Here is a 17,532-nt window from a genome sequence, read left to right as displayed (position 1 = left end):
GTTGCTTGCTAGTCAGGAGATTGGATGCTCTTCTATGTTCCCATGTCAACACCATTTGGCCCAAGGAAACTTCTCATCCTAGAAAGTTTTCTTTCCTCTTCTCTGAGACCATGCAAGAGATTCTTCAATGTTCCATCAAGCTCCAGCTTGGACACCTGCTCCGTATCTCTCAGGACTCTGCCCATCAAAGGTCTAGTCTTCCCCAGGATCTGATTATGTTGCATGACCTTTTGTTCTAAGTCTTCAAACTGCTTTCTGATGAGATTTTTTTCTTCTTCTCTTTCAAAAAAAAAAAAAAAAAAAATCAAGAGCATTATTGTTGGCTTGCCAATCATCCCTGAACTAGACTATCAGCAGGCTGCTTCTTTCTTCAGAGTATCTGGAAGAAAAAAATCCTCACAAGAAATTGACTTTAAAATAAGATGGTTTTCTTGAGTTCTTGGAATGGTTTTTATTATCCAGACCACCTGGTGATGAGAACAATTGCATAAATGACATAAGTGTAATCTAAAAGTATGTTCTAGCACATTTCAACAGGACACTTGCATTACGGGTGCTGGTGGATGGTCCTGCATAGGTCACTGGGACCTGACAATACTGACCCCAAGAGAAGCAGAGTCCCCCTCTCCCATCCTTTCTAAAGCTCAGGGGATCCAGCAGGACTTTCTCCAAGCACCTGCTCCCTTTCACCTCCAGTCACTGTTTCTATATAACACGGATGCACAGTGCTGGGATTTCTCTTCTGCATCCTGCTTGACCGTCTGCAATTTTCTGGGCCACTTTCTGCCTCTTTTGAGTTGAAAGCATGTCTGAGACCACAGAGATATATTCTTGAGAAAACTGGCAGTTTCCAACTTCTGAAACCTAAACTTAGCCTAAGTGCCTTGGTGTTGTTGTTGTTGTTTGTTTTTTGTTAGAATGAGTCTCTATTCATATGAAGGGGAAAGAGATGAGATCAAATTAGAGAAGCTACAAGACCTATTTCTAAAAGATTTACATATGCTAACACTTCTAAAATCTTTTACAATGAGGACTAATCTTAAGTAAGGTAGTCTGTGTTATTTTTAACTGAGGTGAGAAAAAGTTCCTGCTATTAGATATATAGTGGAAATGGAATGGAAAATATAGGTGCCTGGGTGGCTCAGTCGGTGAAGCGTCTGCCTTCGGCTCAGGTCATGATCTCAGGGTCCTGGGATGGAGCAGCATCTGGCCCCCTGCTCAGCGGGGAGCCTGCTTCTCCCTCTCCCTCTGCAGTTCCCCCTGCTTGTGCTCTCTCTCTGACAAATAAATAAATATCTTAAAATATGGGTAAATTTAATGGAAAAAAAGTTCTAAGATAACTCCTAAAATTCTCTTCACCTGCACCAAATGTATTATTGATTAATAAAAATCAGGGACTAATGTGCCTGGACTATACTACAATGGAAAAACTTGTCCTTGTGTAAGAAAATCCATACCACCAGACGTCTTCCTCCACAGTGATAAGCGATTGCTGCAATCTTCAAGCTCTACCACTGAAAGCCATTTTATATATTCTACAACGCACAGGACATATTTTCCTTCATCCCCTATGTAGTGTTATCTCAGTAAAATACAGTATTTGTCGTCCTAAAACAGACCTAATAAAGCACTTGGCACCTAAGCTTAGTTTCAATGTTAGACTCTTGCAGGGTTTCCTTATAAAATCAAACAATATGGCATCATAGTCTTTGCTCCAAAACAGCCTGGTCACACTCATTTTTCTCCCCATTTTTCTCCATTTGAATGAAAACACACAGAAATGCTGGAAACAGCGTCGGGTCCATGAGCCTCCATCTGAAAGCTCCACAGCCTGGTTATTAGGACTGATCTCAGATATTGAAAGAAACCCAACTCCAGAAAGTACACTTCAGCTGACCAGCAAGACAAACCACACCAGTCTGCGCCCCACTCACCCTCTCCTTCTGGGTCACCCGTCCCGCGAGACTGGATTCCAATGGATGCCTCGGATTCACTTCTAGGTGGTGGGGAGATGGTCCCTGTGTGTGTGTGTGTGTGTGTGTGTGTGTGAGAGAGAGAGAGAGAGAGAGAAGTGTGTCTTCTTTATCAGAAACCATCTCCTCTGTACAAAGGTGATTTCTGTGTGTACCTGCAGTCTCAGCTAAGGTTAAGGCAGAGAAATAACATGCATAGAAATAACAAGCATTCTCTCTCCTGTTTAGAGATAAAGATTTTGTCTAGTGGTGTCAATTAAACCACCCATGCTTTCTCTTTCTGCCCACCTCCACCCTCCTTTTAATATCTTGTCACAAGGACTGACACTTCACTGTATGTTTAGGTTCAAAACTCCATTGCATGTAGCTGAGAATTTAAAATATATTAATAGGGAGGTGAGTGAAGCAATCCACTTGCAACTTGAACCCCCCCCATTTAATTTCTCCATCCCAAGATCAATCGATCGATCGATAGACAGAAGGGTAGATAGGTAGTCAGATGTATCCACAGAAAAGCATAATAAATGTGACTTTAAAAATAGCGAGAAAGAAGCCAAAGGAAAAGTAGCAAAAGTAAAAACAAAACAAAAACAAAAACAAAAACCCCTGGGCTTGACCTCCCTGTTTGAGCTACCTTTCCTGTATTAGTCATAGGAAGTTCTCAGCATACGTACGTGAATCAAATATTCCATAAAAATTCAAGCCCAAACATACAAAGAAATTTTAGCTCCTTTGTTAAATAAATATCAGCTATCAAAAAAGTACTTGGACGGAGCTCTTTTCAGTCCTTGGAAAAGGGCCCAATAATCCACGCTTTGCTCTGGGGAGAAAGGAACGTCAGCCACTCTGTTTCCTTCCGCATTATGCTGGCAGCAAAGTGCCCGGCACTGGAGAAGCCCAAGTTTCAAGACTGCCTGTGGCCGAGCCGTCCCTTGGGGGGCCCTGACCCCATCACGGTGCTGTCGGCTGGGCTGAGGGTCAGCTGTCAGCCCTGAGTGGGCCATTTGCTTTAACCGGGTTCTCTGATGTCGCTAAACCACTGCTAAAGAGGTGACCTAATACAATTTTAGACTCCGTCTTAAGCCCAAAGGATGCATCCTGTTGGCTGTCATTTTATTTCTATCCTTAAAATATCTTTACAAATCTAATGAATGGAAAATCGACTGTCACATCCATCTTTTAAAAATCAAATCTTGGGTGGTTGGATTCAATTGTGTTGTGTTCTTCCTGATGGTTCAGGGTTGATGTGGTGAGGCTCGCCCATTGTCAACTGCATTCCCTGCCCCTGTCCATGAGCTCAGGAACAACTATTTTTAGGCGCAGGCGAGCCCCAGGGCGTCAGACGGTAAATTATTAGCTATGACTATAAAAATAGTCATCGATCCACTTTGGGAACTTTTCCTTCTCCATAGCATATGGACTGGAATTTGCATCCCACCTTCTAACAGTCGGGTCCCTGTAAATAGAAGGAAACCAACCACAAGTGCTCCCCACAGCCGAGGGGGAGCTATAAAGGACTCGCTGGGTCACACTGGGCCTCCCGGTGTTTAGGAAACAAGCCCTCTGGGGAGGGGAGGCCACGCACCTCTCCCAGGTTCTTTATGCTGCAGGAACACGCCACAGAAGGGCAGCCGGGACTGGGTTTGTGTGTTGGGCTCGTGTCTTCACGTCTGTCTCCATAAGGTCGATGTCTGTGGAGGACGGAGCGTTAGATCTCAGAACTGGCTAGCCTGAGGTTCCAAATCTCCAGGAGCAAGGTCTTTTGTAAAAGCCTGCCATTGTTGCCTGCTATCTGGGTAAAATCCACGACTGCCAACATAGTGTCATTCCAGGCTCCTCGTTGGACGCCCAGGATCCTGACGCCCGGGGAAAGGAGGTGACTTTGGGCAACGTTCTGGCAAGTCACGATGGCACCTGAGACATCCGGACTCCCCAGGAAATAACAGTCTGTCCGCATGTGGCAGCGAGTGGCTTCAGCACAACACACAAGCACTCCTTTATCAGAGCCTCGCTTCCAGACACGGTTTTGGGGGAAGGAAAGGAGACAATGAGGGAAAGGTTGAAAATTCAAACTCTCTATGATCCCACGTCATAATCCTGCATGGTCACGAATCTCATCCTCCCTGACGCAGGTGGGATAGCAAAGTTATCCCAAACCGCATTCTATCCATCAGTGCCAACTCTCCTGCTTTGCAGAAAAACTCAGCTTTCTCCTAGTCCAAGGAGCATTTCAGAAAAGGCAGAAAAAAAGAAGATTCATCAGAAGCTTTCATTTTGGTACACTTTTTTTTTTTTTTTTCAGGAGGAGGGGGTGGGGTTTGGATAGAGGAAACCCTTTCATACCAGATTTAAAAAGGAAGGCGTTTTTAGAAGCGACAGATGAGAATATCCACCACCACTGTTTGCTCAGCTTTGGGCAAGTTAGAGGTCAGCTTCCAGTTGTTGACGGGGAACAGTCTGGTGAGCAAAATACCTTTATCATTAAATATTATCTTGCAAAAATATTTACTAGGGGGTAAACGTAGAACATTGTGCTAATAATGAGACACACAAATTTTGGAAACTGCAGCCAAACCTATGAAACAATACCCAGGAAAAGGTCTTGTTTTCATCATCCCTGGGGTGCGCGTGCGTATATTTAAGACTTTGCCTGCTGGCTCGGTTCCTTGTTATGAACTCCCATGGATCCTGGTCAGATAGAACACTTTTTATCCCTCCCCCAGAGTGAATGCAAAAAAGCTTTTAATTTACGTAATAAAGTAAGGGTCTCTCCTGAAAATCAAACTGGATTCAAGTCATATTCCGATTTGGGGAACATCTTTACTTCCCCATTTCTGCTCATTCCATTCCCTCACAGTCTGGGTATATGGGAGACTCTTCCTTTCCAAGGAGGAAGATAGTGAAAAAAGATGGGTGCAGCAAGGATGAGGGGAATTTGGGGTGGGGTGGGGGGATAACGTAACCCCTGTGTGCCCAGGAGTCCAGAACCAGAGATTCAGACTTTCCACTTGCGTGCCTGAGCCCAAGCGTTGTACCCCAGGGGGTACGGGGGGGTGAGGGCTGCATCATCCTGCCCGGGACTGTGGACGCAGCTTGTTCTCTTCATGCCCAGATTACGGCCACGGCCTCCTGAGTCCTGGGCCAACACTCTCCACGTTCCGATTCATGCTGCCCGCCTGCGCCGGGCTGAGCTTCCCCATGCCCCTTGCCCCCTGCCATCCTCCAGCTGGAGAGACAAGGAGCACTCCCTTTGCCTGCCCCACCAGGCTTTCCACCACTGACTCTGAAGGAGGCCCAGGATCTTCAGACCGGATTCTCGGGGCTGCGCCCTCCTCCCCAGGGAAGCTGGTCTCCAGGACCCCCACTCTGAGAGAGGACTTCAGCTGCCTCCATTTTGACCCGAAACTTGCCAGTTGGGTTCTTTCCAGCTTGTTTCTGGACTCAGGGGGAAGACCCTGAAGGCAAAGCATCCCCGGATGGTACCGAAATTACCCTCTCAAGCAACAAGGACTGCCCTGAGCCGGGAAGACTCCGCCCATGATTGACCCCAAGACAGTATCCACTTGACCTTCTCTGCCCTCGGGCACGTGCCCATCCGCTTTGCCCCACATTTTCCTTCTATAAACCTGGACGTATGTCCAGCACTTTGGAGACTGTCTTTGAGATCTTGGTCCACCATATTCCTGGTGTCAGCCTCGCTGAACTAAATTCCTTTCTGGTTTCACCACCAGTTGTTTCTCTCTTTGGATTTTGTCGGCGACAAGTGGCTGAATCTGGTCTGTTTGGGATCCCCAGAGCTGGGGACCCTCGCACCCCTGCACGCCCTCTCCAATGCCTCCTGTCATGGGGACTCCAGGGTCCGAGACTTTGTGTCGTTTGTCCACAGCGGCCTGTGCACTCTCATGAGCATGACTGCGTTTCTCCACCCACGTAGACGTGTGTTGGATCCTCCGAGGGGTTCTCATGAGGGTTCTTGAACCAGTAGTAAGAGTCCACCATGCATTGTTACCATACATATTGTCAGGTGTTGCTGGAGTCAGGAGGTGTCCCTTCCCAAATAAGAATAATGGGCATCAGGGCACCTGGGTGGCTCAGTCGTTAAGTGTCTGCCTTCTGCTCAGGTCATGATCCCAGGGTCCTGGGATCGAGCCCCGCATCAGGCTCCCTGCTCAGCGGGAAGCCTGCTTCTCCCTCTCCCACTCCCCCGCTTGTGTTCCCTCTCTCACTGTGTCTCTCTCTGTCAAATAAATAAATAAAATATTTAAAAAAAAAAAAAGAATAATGGGCATCCACTCTGAAATAAAAATGCGTCCTTTTATTTTAAATCAAGGTCAATGAAGACGGAGAGACTCTTAATGAGCAGCATCATATCATGGGCAGTTCGGCCTCCTGGCCTGAGCAGCGTGGCCTTGTGCGGGGCTCGGTTCATAGGGGCGAGAGCAGCCCTGAGCCGCCCCAGAAGCCGCCTCTTGTGCTAATCCCAGGAACCCTGGCCACCCCAGCTCTTCCGTTGTAAGGTGCATTTGAGCGTTTGGCAGTGTGTTCGGACACTGTCTGCTAGGTGGGTAGATAATACAGTGAGACACGGCCATCAATCCAAATTTTATAACCATTAGTGAACTCGAAAACCTATTTATTTTTAAGGTGGAGAAACTCAGGCTCACCTGGTTAAATGATTTTCCTAAATGTCTTGGCAGCTGAACTGGAAGTGGGACCCGAGTGTCCAGGTCCCACCCAGGACTGTGCCTCCAGGCCCTAATGTCTCTGCATTTCATTGTGTAAATTATAGGTGTTTAAATATTGTCGACAAAATGTATATTCATTCTAAATATCCGTGAAAAAAAAATAAAGGGGGAAACAGAAAACAACTCACCATGCAGCATTAACTGTCCTTAGAGATCTTACCAGGTTTTCCATTTTTTCTCCTTTTCCTGGTTTTACTACAGATTCTAATTTTACTTACTGTTCGGAACCTGACTCTTATAAAATATCATGAATGTCCTTTCACATCAATAGATATGACTCGACATGACCATGTTTAGGATTGACCTGTTGTACTACTGAATGGATAACGTGATAACATGACTTACAATAAGAAATGTATATTTGGTTTCCAGTTTCTGGCACAGAGCTCCCCAAACCCTTGAAATTTCCCAAGTGATCAGAGCAATCAAGGTGTCTTTTGTTAGGCTAATGAGGTAACTTTTGGGCCCCACCTGAGGATGGGGCTGGTTGCCATGGGAACCAACCCTGTGATTAGAGGTTTGGAACTCTCAGTCCCACCCCCTCAGGCCTCCTCGGAGGGGAGAGGGTCTGGAGGTTGAATCCATCACCAATGGTCAATGATTTAATCAATCTTGCTTATGTAATGAAGACTCATTGTAAAGCCCCAAAGGAAGGGGTTAGGAGAGGTTCCGGGTTGGTGAACACGTGGAGATTCTGGGACAGAGGCGCCCGGAGAAGGATATGAAACTCCACGCGCTTTCCCCCTACCTCACCCTACGCATCTCTTCCATCTGGCTCTTCCTGAGTCATATCCTTTCATGAGAAACCAGTGATCTGGTAAGTAAAATGTTTCTTTGAGTTCTGTGAGCCACTGGCAAATGACATGAACCCAAGGAGGGGGCATGGAAGCCTCCCATCTACCGTCTGTTGGTCAGAAGCACAGGTGACCACCGGGACTTTGATTGGCGCCTGAAGTGTGTGTTTTGGGGGCAGGATTATGGGCCTGAGCCCTCAGCCTGTGGGATCTGACCTCTCTCCAGGTCGACAGTGTCAGAGTTGATTCGAATTGCAGCACACCCAGCCGGTGTTGGAGACTTGCTTGATGGTATTAAGGGGAACATCCCCCCCACCACCCCACACACATGTTGGAATCATGACCAGAGAAATAAATGAAATCTAATGCATTTTATCATCTCCGTGTTGATGGGTATTTGGACTGTTTGCAACTTCATTATGCTTTTAAGGTAAATATTTTCCTCACGATTTTATATTGGCATTTCTTCCACTTGTGAATGAATCCCTGAGATGTGGGTGTCCTGCCGAGACTGGTGGTGATGTCCTATTTTTTTCATAGGCTAGCTCTGACTCTAATAGACTTTGAAGCAAAAGACTGCTTTTGGAAAGGGTGCAGCACACCTTTCTGAGTTTGTTGTTAAGAGCTTCTGGATGCTGATTTATATACCCTTGTCCGTTGGGTGCTTGTCTTTTTACCCAGGGCTCTTTCTCTGTTTCCTGGCGAGTGACCTAAGGAACCACTCTTCCGAGGAAGAGAGGAAGAATCTCCTCTTTCCTCTCTCACCCCCATCACCTGTTTGAGAATGCAAGTAAAGTAAAAATATGTGTACCGTGTCAAAGAGAAAACCACAGGCTCCAAATGGCGCACTCACGCTAGGTCAAGTCACCAAACTGGGGCTTCATGCCTGACCTCACTGCAGTTTCAACCTCCCCGAGGAATGTAGTCTTAACTGGTCAGCCGGGAACTTCCCGGTGTGCACAATGAGGTAATCGGTCACCTGGGCCCTCACCATCCCCCAAAGGGAGATGAGGTCATCTGCATATTAGACCCCCTGCTGTTCCCCCTCAGGGAAGGTGAGCTCGCCTGAAACTTTTCTTTTGCTAATAACTTCTTGCCCTACCTCCCTTCCTATTAAAACCTTGTATTTTATACATCTCTCCTACTTGCTGGAAGGGATAAGGCCCTATTCATGACTCACTTAATAAAGCCAATTACATCTTCAAATTTACTCAGTTGAATTTTTGTTCTTAAACGATCGTGACAGATCGTTACGAGGAATGAAGAATTTTGGAAAATAATTTAACTTTTCTTTGAAGGTTAAGCATTTGGCAGCTCATGAAGTCCCAGTTAACTGAGAATATTGGTCCTAATGAGTGACCGTTGGAAAAGGGACGGCAGCTTTAAATGTATGACAAGAATGATGGGGTCTGCCAGCTCTCGGGTGCGTGAATGACCAGTGCATGTAGATTTCTGCAAATGAGATTTCATGGAACCACAAGTAAATGAAAGGACACAGGCCCTGACTGGCTGGTAATAAATATTCCGATGGATTATAAAGATGGGTAGTGACTAAGATTTTTAGGAGTCAAACAATATTTTTACATCATAATTTACTGAGGAGCTTTTCTCAAAGCCTGGAATAGTTTTAATACGACAAAGGATGGCAGGATAAAATAAAGCTTTCAGTGCTGGAGGTCAAGGGCAAAGCCTTATTCATCCTAAATCTGCAACACCTAGCTTGGCTGGTGAGCGCCCAATCAATGTTCATGAATGTTCCTGGAGTGAAGAGTTAATTGTCCTTCCTCCCTAGTCATTGAAGCTACTTTATGGCTTCTTCTTAGTGCACATTTAATTCAATCAGCACTATTGATAAAGATATTATGCAAGGCATTGTCATTGTTTCAACCTTACTTCTCCTCCCATAAATCCTACTTCCTATATGATATTGATGGTAGAATTTCAGAATGTCAAGATAGCCATTTACATGAGTCTGGAAGTTAATTCAGAAAAATGTAAAGATGGAAAAAATGACAGACAACTAGTACAGGAAAGATAAAACAAACAAAAAAAAATGAATGGGAGCTTTAGTCAAAGAAAAGTAAATAGAAATTATAAAAATAAAACAATATTTTTCAAACCTAAAGAAATGAGCTTTTAAACCAAAAGACCCACAAAAATACCAAACAATTCAAATAAAAGACCCACATCTAGGCATGTGCTTGTGAGTTTTACATAACCAAGATTAAAAAGGAGTTACTAAAATGTTCAAGACTGAAAAAAAAAAAAATCACTAAAATAAATAAATAAATTGCATCAGCAGTATTGGATGCAAAATGCAATAAAGCGAAACTGTCAAATTATTGCCAGGAAATTACTGAAATATTTGTTAGATATAGCCCCTCTGTCTGATGTGCTTACACTAAAGATATTCATTCTATATAATAGTAATTTATTAACCAACACATTTAGACACTATTGTTACTCAACCCATTTCAGGTATTTTAAGCTATTAGAAGAGAAATCCTAAGCAAACGGTTATGTTGGTTTTCTCTTAAAACTTCATTATCAGGGGGCGCCTGGGTGGCTCAGTTGGTTAAGCGACTGCCTTCGGCTCAGGTCATGACCCCGGAGTTCTGGGATGGAGTCCTGCATCGGGCTTCCTGCTCCGTGGGAAGCCTGCTTCTCCCTCTCCCACTCCCCCTGCTTGTGTTCCCTCTCTCGCTGTGTCTCTCTCTGTCAAATAAATAAATAAAACCTTAAAAAAAAAACCCTCATTATCAATGGAAGTTAGTTTGGTTAAAGAGGACACACACTCTGGAATTTTTTTTTCTCTGCCGAATTTCCACTCATCTGTTGGCTCTATAACCAGTGACAGTCTTCCTTTAAAGCTTTGAAGATTTTCTGGTTTCTTGCACATTGAAATATTTTTCCTCATTCATGAGTGCAATTACTGAGCAAGACTTTATGGAAGGCATACCATATACCATCCATTGTGATAGGCAGCTGGAGCATAAGCCAAATAAAGTACATTTTTTGTCTTCATGGAGCTTATAACCTATAATCTGAGTGGGGATAGTTGCTCAGATAGCCAAATAAGAAAATAGGTGACGAAAATCCAACTTGGTAAGTGCTATGATACAGTATGGAAAGTGGGCTGAAAAGCTCCTGGGATGGCTATCTATTTCAAACTGGAAATAGGGACTGCAGAGAAATCTTCCTAGACATGAGAACATTGGAGGGCAGTCAGGAATTTTAAAAAAGGAGGTATCTGGTTAAACAAAGCTAAGAAACTGAAGAACTTTCCACACAGAGGAAGCTCATATCCAAAGTCTAGGTGCAAGGGACTTGTGGTGTATAAGGACCCCCTCTTGGTTAGAGATGGGAAAGAGGGGAGATCAGCATGTGCTAGATCAGTAATACCTTGACTGACATGCTAAGCAATTTGGACTTTATCTTGAAGATCACAGGAGCATTGAAATGTTTTAATGGGGGAGAGGCATAATCAACGGTATGGTTGATTAGAAAGATACTCTAGTGAGTGGAGTATTTAACAGTGGCACAAAATCGAAGGCAAGAAGGTCACTTGGGCTATTTCCATGCAACATACAAGAATAATGGAAGAATAAACTGTAATATGAAATCAAATCAGGAAAGAGAAATAGAGGATTCAAGAGATATAGTAGTGGTCATTTTGAGAGGATTTCACGCTCTGTTGTTATATGGAGGGCAAGAATAACTGGAGTTTCTGGAAAGAGCAGTTGGGTAGATGGTGAATGATTTTGGAAAAAAAATAGACACTGGGTAAGGAGTAAATTTTGGGGTAGAGGGATAAATTCATTTCCCTTTCAAACAAAAGATCTCATATTTATTACTGAACCAACAGAACAGAAGCATAGAAACAGAGAAATCTTTTTCCCCATAAGACACATCCAGTTATTCAGACAGTAGTGTTGTTTACAGAATGATAGGGCATGAGCAAGTGACCTTGACACAGCATAAATACGTGTGCCGTCTTCTGTGTGATTCCTTATAGACCAGCCCTATTCTTCACTGTTTCCATGGAAACAGTTGGTGACCAAAGATCACCTGGGAAAATGTGTGAGGTGCTCACCTAGGGAGCTCTAAAAAACTCTCAGGGGTGGGCAGGGAGAAAGGATTCCAAGAATGAAGGAAACTATGGACTAGCAGAGAGGGAGACTAAAGTTCAAGAGTATGGAAACAGGGAAGAGAGTTTCAGAACAAAGAGACTGACAAGCGGTATTTAATTTTACAGAGAAAACTAGTAAAGATAATGACAGAATTTTTTTGTTGGATTTTGCAATGAAGAAATCATCGATGACCTTAGCAAGACCAAGATACAGTTACCATAAATAACTCTGTGTTTGAAAACGTGTTGTAGAAGGTTTTAGGATACAGCCTTTGTCACTCCTTACTTTTGGAATATGATGATGGATTCTGACGTTGAAGACATTTTGTCTAGACAGATGAGTGAGGACATGGCTGTATATCTAGATTTTTCCTCCCCTGTCAGGGAGAGGGAGGTGCCATTCCCTGACTCTTACTTGGTTGTTTGTCCTGGCCTTGTACAATTATACAAACCTCTCAAAGAGATCCTGACCCGGAGGCTGGCGTTGCAATGCATCTGGACCCTGCATCTTCATATTAGAGAGCATCTCCGTGTCTGTTTTCCATCAGGTCCTTCCCAGCCTCATCTAAGACATTGTCATTTTTTTTAAAGATTTTATTTATTCATTTTGAGAGAGAGAGAGAGAGCATGCACAGGAGAGAGAGAAAGCGAGAGAGCACAAGCCAGTGGGAGGAGCAGAGGGAGAGGGAGAAGCAGACTCCCCACCGAGCAGGGAGATGTGGGGCTCCATCCCAGGACCCTGGGATCATGACCTGAGCCGAAGGCAGACGCTTAACGACTGAGCCACCCAGGCGCCCCGACATTGCCTTTTAAAAAAAGCAAAACAAAACAAAAAACTCTTTTATTGTGCTATTTTTTCTCCCCTCTTCCAATTTTGTTATGTTATTCCCAGCCACTTACTGGAGTGAACAATAAAATCATTTTATTTGAATTTTTATTTTTTGCTCATATGGACTTTCTCTTTCCTTCCTTCTCCCTCCTCCCTTCCTTCCCTCCTTCATTTCTCTTCTCTTCCTTTTCTTTCTAGTCTTATTTTTTAAAATTCCATTATTGAGTTGGTGAATTTTAGATTCTTCTGAATTTATTCTAGGATCTCCAAATTTGTTCTGTCTTTTTAGTATACATCTCTTTAGTTTACCAGATTCAAAACTCAAAGAAAGGCTCAAGATAATGAGTGCTAACGCAAGCCATTCTCCATGGAAAGCCTTGTCTTGCACGGTGCATTTAGTCAGTCGGTATTTGCTGAATGCTTACTGTGTGCTTTGCATTGGCTAGACTCTTAGGTGGGATGATATTAAAAAAATGTTACGGAATTCTCCAATTTAACAGAACAAACAACACTACTAAAACTTGTGAGATAATTAGCAAACATTATTCAATTTAGCATAAAAGTATTTTATATATATTTTATACAGTAGTATATATTTTTATATTATTTATATATATTCATGTACATTACATATATGTCTCTATCTGTCTTTTTAAAAAATATTTATTTATTCTTAGAGAATGAGCGCACATGAGCAGGAGGGGGAGAGGAAGAGGGAGAGAGAATCTCAAGCAGGCTCCACGCTGAGCGGGGAGCCCACCAGCAGGGACCCATCTCACCACCCTGAGATCAGGATCTGAGCCTAAACCAAGAGTCGGAAGCTTCACCAACTGCACCACCCAGGCTCCCCTCTGTCTACCTACCTACTACCTACCTACCTACCTGCCTACCTACCTACTTTGGTTTCCCTGCATTAGCAATGAGTTCTTGGAACAACAGAACACATTATTTAATTAAGTATTAGATTGTGTCACCATGTACTAAATTTTACTCATTGTGGTGAGATGGAAAATTCTTTGGGAAGGATCCAGAGCTCTTAATATCCTAATTGCTTCTAACATAGGCTCCTACCTGCCTCCAGGCGCCCGGACAGGTGCGCTGCTCCAGGGCCTCACTCCTCCTGGGGCCGAGGCCTCGTGTCCCCCCGCATCGTCATCTTGAGCCACTGCGTGGGGTGGGTCACAGACCCTAGCCAGGTGCCCGGTGGCCATCCTGTCCCCCAGCCATCCGTGGGAGGGGACAGGTGGCAAGGACCTCTCCAGGATGGGTGCTGGGGAGTCTGGCTGTTCTCATGCTCTTGGTGCTCAGACTTTGTTCTTGTAGACTGAGATTGCGTGTCCCCATTCTGTGTAGAGGAGCTGACGAGAGGGGAGGCACACAGATGGTCGAGGACAAGCACAGAGGCAGCCTCAAGAAACCGAGGGCTGCATTGCGGTGCACTTGGATGGGGTATTGAAGAAATCATCCTGAGAGAATAGTCTGAAGAGTCGATGGATGATGTGATGATATCGTGGTTTTATTGAGCGAAAAGCGTCTGTTGCAATAGAAGATGATCCTATTATGAATCTTTTTCTGAAGGTTTATATTCTTGTAACAGAAATGGTTATTTCTGCTTATTGGTAATTGAACAACACCAGTGTAGTGAGGACCACTGGAATTTTACTGGTGCTTTTTCAAAGCTGTAGCTGCAGCAGGAACATGTCCATAAATGAATGGGTGACTAGCTGATGGGGGTCCTTACTATGGGCCAGTTTTTGCACTTAACAAACACACTCTCCCTGTACCTCCTCATAGCTGCCCTAGGAAGTAGATGCTCGCCTGCATTAAAAATTGGGAGGGAACAGAGGTACCAGGGGCTCAGATCATTGCCTGAGATCACCCATTCAGCAAGAGATAAAGTCAGCATGTGAATTTTCCCCTAAATGCCACGTCATGGGGCCACTGGGAGAAGGTTCCCTGGCTCAGCTTGTTAGCCATCCTTTCCTTGTGATTCTGTGGGTATGGATCCTGTTCCATTTGGTCTATTTTGGAGAGTTGCCTAATGCACCCTTCTCTGTTAAGGATGTGTATCATTGCTGGAGAGTATGAAATCTTTTAAAAGGTAATACCTGAAAAAAAAAAAAAAAAGGTAATACCTGGAGGATTTGAAGATGGCAAGGTAGGAATGAAACAGCTTAAAGACTCAGCTTAGCTGCAATTCCGGCTCCGCTGGGAGCTCTTCCTTTTCCAAAGGCTCTGGTTGGTGAGGGTGGAAAAAAACTTCCTCTCTCAACACCTGCCCTTGGTGGAGGGCAAATTCACTCCTGTCTTTATCTTATCATAGATTTTGTTGTGTTCCTATTTATCTAGGGAGGAGCTCTTAAACAAAAGCATTTGTCAAATACCTAATTGGGGAAAAAAGTATATTGACATCCCTACTCTTAAGTGATGTATTTGATACCATTTTCTAGTGGGATTATTACAAAGAAGAGTATGTATGAAGTCAGTTGACACATGATGCTAGTGCTGTTCAGTGTTTATATGAAACATACCAACTATAAGAAGAACTACCTGTTTGTAAACTTTTTTTTTGTCACTTGAGGTACATTAAAAATTTTTTTCAGGTCATAAAAATACATTTTGTTGGCGGTAAACTTGGAAAATACAGAAAGGAAAAAAAGTAAAAACTACTTGAAAACCCACTATGCACAGGTGGCTTTTATGACTATTTTCTGCTTCTTTCTATGCCTGTATGTCCATTATACTTCGATGCAAGTTAGGTGATGATTTTTTTCCCCCTTAACATATTAGATATGGGATAGTCCGGTTTTATTTTAACACTTTCCGGAAGCTATTCAGTGAACCTGTAAAATGCATAGGAGCTGGATTTAAAATATGTTTTCCTAGAAAGTAATCAACATTCTTAACAGAGAAATTAGGCAGTGAAGAACGAAGAAAACAAACAAGTCTCATCATTCTATCACGTGGACAGGAGGAGTATTGTTTTTGTGACTTTTTATACATTCTCATTCTTTCCATGAAAATGAGCATTTTTGTTCTTTAATGGTGTCATTTTGTTACAAGTCAGTACATCATGGAGTAACTTTCCATACCAAATAATTGTTATCACTTTCACTAACTTCTCCTAGAAGCATTTCTTTTTTAATCACAAAGGAAGGAAAACATCTTTCTTTTCATTTAATAAAGAAATCGAATGGCATAACACATGCTTATTAAAGAAAACATAATCCCATTATCAGGGAAAAAAATACACTAATATAAAATTCCACCATTCTCGAATAATCTCTTTGCTGTATATAGTGTCAGTTTTTGTTTTTGTTTTTTGCCGTATATTACATACATACAAATACTTTTTCTCACAAAACTGAGATTATAATATATACTACTCTGTTTATTTTTAATGCTCTGGTAACCTTTGTAAGTGAAAAAAAATCAGATAAACGCTTCTGATGTTGGAATGGCAGAAGTGTTTTCTGATTTTATGAGCAGGAGCCTCACCTCTGGTTTTAGATGGTGGAGCGAACCCCTTTCTCCATGGCTCACCCTTAAATCAGTTCAATCTCCAGTATGGTGTCTCTCAAACTTTTTCAGAGAATGAGTCTCCTTGTTCCGTTTGGATAACTCCCAGAAGGCACGGACTCTAACACTCTGTGCCTGTGTAAGTCAGTCCGACGTCTGCAAAAGGCCAGGACACAATCCCAGGTTAATGGCATGTCTAAATGTGTGCGCCCGGTGGCTGGCTAGCTTTTTTTTTTTTAATGATTTTAATCATAATTTCCATGTCACTATATCAGTATCGTTATGAATACAATTATTTTATTTTTTTTAAAGATTTTATTTATTTGTTTGACAGAGAGAGACACAGCGAGAGAGGGAACACAAGCAGGGGGAGTGGGAGAGGGAGAAGCAGGCTTCCTGTGGAACAGGGAGCCTGATGCAGGGCTCGATCCCAGGACCCTGGGATCATGACCTGAGCCGAAGGCAGACGCTCAACGACTGAGCCACCCAGGCGCCCCTGAATACAATTATTTTAGATTTTTTTAAGTCATCTCTACACCCAGCATGGGGCTCAAACTCACAACCCCGAGATCAAGAGTCACATGCTTCACTGACTGAGCCAGCCAGGCGCCCCAAAATCATTTTAAAGATTATTCTGCCATCAGGTACAACAGGGCAGAAAGAGTCCTGGTTTGTGTCAGGAGTGATTGCTGGTGCAGGCGGGCTTTCTCTCCGCACCTTTTGTCATCATAATGACTTCAGAACCAGGTACTTCATTGATTACTGCCAAGAATGGATTGGAACCACAGTTGCAAGGTCTAAAAATGGGTCTAAAGGAGGCAATCTGATGCCATTTCTCTAGACTAGTTTTGTTCATGGTGTTTTAATACCTTTGAATCTGAATATTTTAGATTGCAAATAAACTTGCCAAAGGCCCGATCACTTGCGACTGTCTGGTACCCAGATACTTCTATGAGTGGTACCTAGTTGCTCCCTTCCTGTCTTTACATTTGGTTTCCTGGTCTATAGGGTAGATGTTCAAAGAGATGTTGAAATAAAAAAGATGAGTGGACAGGTAGGAGCAGGTCACTATGTAAGGTGGGAGAGCCAGGAAGATGGGTAGGAACCCCCTTGCTAGGACAGATGGCCTGGGGCAGCTCCCCAAACCAGTGCATGGAGACTGCAGAAAGAAAGATCTTTGAAAGGACAAGGTGGGAACAAGGATCAGAAGAGGCAGGTGAAGCAGAGGTGGGCTGGGGCATGGAACAATGCTGGGGATGGTTCCTGGAAGGGCACGTTGTGGGCTTCACTGGCACCCTCAAGCTAAGACAAACCATCTGTGCCTTTCAGGTCCTCGGCTGTGTATCCAGAGTCACTGTATCCCATCATTCCCCCCACCCACCCCCACCCCCGCCAGCATCTGTGGCTGGAGCAACATGGAGCCATAAAGACAAAGCTCCTGATAGCATCAGGACGGTGCTCCAAGTTGTAAATTCCCAGCTCTTCTCTGATGGGCCTGGTGTCACTTCCTCTGGGGTATATTTGTCAGTCTCAGAGCCCAGAG

The sequence above is a fragment of the Phoca vitulina genome, unplaced genomic scaffold (genome assembly GCF_004348235.1).
Source record: "Phoca vitulina isolate PV1807 unplaced genomic scaffold, GSC_HSeal_1.0 scaffold33, whole genome shotgun sequence".
Taxonomy (NCBI): Eukaryota; Metazoa; Chordata; class Mammalia; order Carnivora; family Phocidae; genus Phoca; species Phoca vitulina.
This window is presented reverse-complemented; position numbering follows the sequence as displayed.